This window comes from Microtus oregoni, unplaced genomic scaffold (assembly GCF_018167655.1).
Source record: "Microtus oregoni isolate MIOR12 unplaced genomic scaffold, Mior012 000033F_ref0000390, whole genome shotgun sequence".
Lineage (NCBI taxonomy): Eukaryota > Metazoa > Chordata > Mammalia > Rodentia > Cricetidae > Microtus > Microtus oregoni.
The window spans coordinates 25,321,514-25,326,202 of NW_024543092.1; positions in this window are offsets into that span (position 1 = coordinate 25,321,514).

A 4,689-nucleotide genomic window follows, 5' to 3' on the forward strand; every position below is an offset into this window, starting at 1 on the left:
CATTTTGTATATTGATACACTTTGAGGTCATTGTTCTTATTTGTTGCACAGTTGTTTAAAGATTGTTTAATATTCTATTTTATTTATTTTATTTTTTTGGTTTTTTGAGACAGGGTTTCTCTGTGGTTTTGGAGCTTGTCCTGGAACTAGCTCTTGTACACCAGGCTGGTCTCGAACTCACAAAGATCCGCCTGCCTCTGCCTCCCAAGTGCTGGGATTAAAGGCGTGTGCCACCACTGCCCGGCTTTTGTTTAATATTCTAATATGAAGTCTTAGTCTTTAAGTAATATAGGTATTAAGAATTATAGGTCAATAGTCACCCATGTTTGTTATAATTATAGTTAGACTAATCAGGTTCTTTAGATACATAGAGATTATATTCTGCATAGATAGGTAATCTTCAACTACTTCAAAGAGCTGTAGAATATGGCATTTAAATATCTTAGGGTTCTGTTGATGTGAGACATGCTTGCTCCTGGCAGCACTGATTCTATTCCCGAGAGAATGTTGAGCACTGAAGACACTCCACTTGGAGCTTGTTTTCTTCTTGGCAAAACTTGCTGTTGGACAAGGAACTGCCCATGCATCGACCACTGACAAAATGCATGATGTCCAGACAGGACAAGCAGGATACAAGAAAAAAGAGTGTCAAATCTTGCCAAGACAGGGTAAGACAGTTCTGAAAAATTTCCTGCCTCTGAAAATGGTCAGTTACTATAGGTTTTAGCCATAGTTGGTTGTTCCAATGTTGGAAATGAGACTTTGGGTGATTGCCCAGGTAGCCAGTTGTCTCTGTCATTTGTTGTACATTTTGGAAGTTGCTTGATTGCACTTCCTGCTTAATCAAGTAATATTATTTTCCTTCTATGGTCTTTGATGGGGTTGAAAACTAGATAGTCATAGTTACTTTCCTCTCATGACTTGGCCAAATTATTTATAATACAGTACGTAGACTCCTTAGGATAGGATAATTATTGAAACATTTATCACATTTCTTGCTTGATATTGTTTATATTGCTTGTAATTCTAATTTTATACTTGATATTTGTTCATATTGTATATAATTTTGTATTAGGCTTAGCATCCTCTTATTTAAACAAAAGGGGGATGTGCTGTAGGAACTTAATAAAGACTTAAAAACTAAATGTAGTTCTATGGATAACTCAGTGGCCTGCCAGTTCCCTAAGGTGAAAACACAAATGGTCCATCTCAGGTACAATTTTAAGCAGTGAATTGCTGTGGGACAATGGTCTTATACCCTGTAAAGATTTGTCACTTGTATTGGTTTAATAAAGTGATGATTAACCAGTAGCCAGGCAGGAAGTATAGGTGGGGGCGACCAGAATAGTAGAATTCTGTGAAGAGGAAAGGCTCAGTCTGCAATCATCACCCAGATGCAAAAGATGCAGGATGAAAATGCCTCACTGATTAAAAAATACCAAGCCATGTGGCTAACACAGACAAAAATTATAGGTTAATGTAAGATGTAAGAGTTAATTATTAAGAAGCCTGAGCTAATAGACCAATTATAATTATAATTAATGTAGACCATTCTGTGTTTCTTTGGGACCGAGCAGCTCTGGGACCTGGCAGGACAGAAATCTCTGTCAACAGTGTATGGGTGTTATGCTAAGGAATTTAGATAAAGTAGTAAATTTACTCCTCATCAAGAATGTTTGAAGTGTGATGTTAGGATTCTTATTATAAAGATGAAAAAATGGAAGTCTAGACATGGTTTAGAATGCCTCAGGAGGCACAATGAGTAAAGGAAGTGGATTGAAACTTAACCCTTGGCATGCTGCCTCCTGAATAGACTAGATAAAAGTCTTTGGCCCTGTGGCTCACAGTAACCAGAAAGCATCCATATCTGCAATTTTGATCTGCAAGCTTTTCCTATCTCTTCCCAGGTAATCTTTAACCTCTTTCCTGAACTCCAAATGTCATTTAAATTTCCAATTTGATGGGAGCTAAAGATCTTGTATTTGTACTATACTGACCTTTTTAGTGTTCTATTCCCATCAAGAAAGTAATATTCACGAGACACAGGCTTGGTTTTTCTTTTGCTTAGAGCAAGGCAATCAGTACCTCTCCCATCTTTATGATATTTGTAATTGTCTTGTTAGGATTTCAATTGCTGAGACAAAACACCATGACCTAAAAGCAAGTTGGAGAGGAAAGGGTTTGCTTGGCTTACACTTCCAGATCATAGTTTGTCATTGGAGGAAGCCAGAACGGGAGCTCAAGGAGGCCTGGAACCTGAAGGCAGGAGCTGATACATAGGCCATGGAGGGGAAGTGCTTACTGCTTTCCTTCTCCTGGCTTGTGCAGCCTGTTTTCTTATAGAACCCTGGATCACCCTCCCAGGGATGGTACCACCCGCCATGGGCTGGGCCCTTCCCCATTGATCACTAGTAGAGAAAAATGCCTCGCAGCTGGCTCATGCATTTCCTCAACCGAGGCTCCTTCTCTGATGACTCTAGCTTGTGTCAAGTTGACACACAAAACCAGCCAGTACATGAACCAATGAAATGTTAACGGCACCATTTCCCTTGGTGGTGTCATATTATTGATTGATGTTCCTAGACTTCTCTTACTTTCTTACTACTGTGAAGAGACACCATGACAAAGACAACTTAGAGAAGAGTTTAATGGGGGTTTGCTTACAGTTCCAGAGGGTTGAGTCCATCACCATCATGGCAAAGAATACGGCACAGATAGGCAGACACAGTGCTGGAGCAGAGCCTGAGACCTTACATCTGACCCACAAGCAAGAGGCAGAGAGTGCAAGAGAATGGAATGTCCTCAGCGTTTAAAACCTCCAAGCCCAGTGACATACCTCCTAACTCTTCCTAAGCAGTTCCATCAGCTGTAGACCAAACATTCAAGTGTATGTTGTCTATGGTGGTCATTCTTACTTGTACCGTCAGTTTCTTCTTGGTGTGTGGTGTATGCAGTGTTCTGTAGATGTGTGTGGACATGCATGTAGTGACCAGAGGTAACACTAGGTGTCACCCTCTATGGCTTATTTGCAACAGCATCCTTCACTAACATGGAGCTCACCCATTCAGTGAGGCTGGCTGGTCAGTTTAGAGTTCCTCCTGGCCTCACATCCCCAGAACTGGAATCATCAACACGAGCCACTGCATCTGATCTTAACCCAGGTCCTCATGATTGTGTGGCAAACACGGAACTATCTTCCTACGCCTTGAAATAGCCCCAGTTGTAAAGATTGCTTTTTATGTCAGGTGCATTTTTACTTTGCCAATCATTTGTGGATTAGTCTTATCTGTTTGATCTGGTTACTGATTTTTTTCTTTTTTTAAACCTTGGAGTGGAGTTTTCATTTTTGAATTAAAGGAAAAAAGGGACCACTGATGTGTTACTCATTAAAAAAAGTAAGTTAGGGGTTGGAGGGATAGCTCAGCCATTAAAGGGCTGGGCTCAGAACCATAAAGAAAAGCCCCTTCAATTAGGAAATACTGATCTATGTTTACTTTCTTCTAATGGTAGTGTGATAGATCTACATTAATATGTTTTAGTCAACAGAATCAGTTTGCTCAGTTGATCTGGTAACATTCTAATGAAAACAGAGTGAGATCTGGCCGTGTGCAATATGTCCTGGTCAGTCTCTGTTTTCTCCAAGCCATTCACAAGAGAGGAGACACAAACATCAGCACTCCAAACACAGTGACGGCACATTCAAAGTGGAGGGGATGCTGCATTATTTAGTTGACAGTTTGAAACATCTTACTAGAGGTTCTCTGGGGTGGGGAGAACAGCGAATTAAAAAACACTATTGAACTAATTTCCTGTTAGAAGACATAGAACAGAAGTAGAAATAGAACTTTTGTTTACCTTCTTGGGGGTGGAGAGGCGTTGCTTGATTCACACAGAAATAGATGTTTGGTTACAAAAACAGTGTTAAGTCTGTAGGAATCAAAGACTAAAGTCTTACCCTTGCCCCCACTCTAGGCTATAAAATAGCATCAATACACTTTTTATAAAAATGAAATAAATTAGGCAACTAACAGGATTCTTGGATTTTAAGAAAACTCAAAATCACTTGTTGTTTAAGAAAATGGAAATATCTCTGAGTTTTTAAGAATTTCTCTAGTTGTGGTCTCTGGAAAGCTGGAGGAATGGAACAGGTGAGTATTGGAAGTATGAACTCTTGTGTTATACACATGGCATCTAGTCAGCACCCGGGAACTGTAGCCCGCATGATCCAGCTGACATGAGACTTCCCATTTCTGTGCTCTGAACTGTTACACACAGCAAGCACTCTATTCAAGAACTATGTGAGTCTCCCTCCACCCTGACAACTCCCAGGTTTACTGCATTTAGGATACCGCCTAGTGAGGGCAGGCACTTTCCTGAGTCTTTCGTTTCCAAACTTTTTTACCCTCTATTTCTTTAACACAAATAACTTATAACCACGACACCTCCTTTTAAAACACCCAGGAAGTGAGGGTTGCAAGGTTTCAAAGACAAAAAACAGCCCTACCTCCCACATCTTCATAACCACGACACCTCCTTTTAAAACACCCAGGAAGTGAGGGTTGCAAGGTTTCAAAGACAAAAAACAGCCCTACCTCCCACATCTTCCCAGGAGACGTTCAGAAGACTCAGCGTGCAGCATCAAGGGGCGAAGTTACTCATTACAGATAGAACTTCAGGACCAGCAGCCAG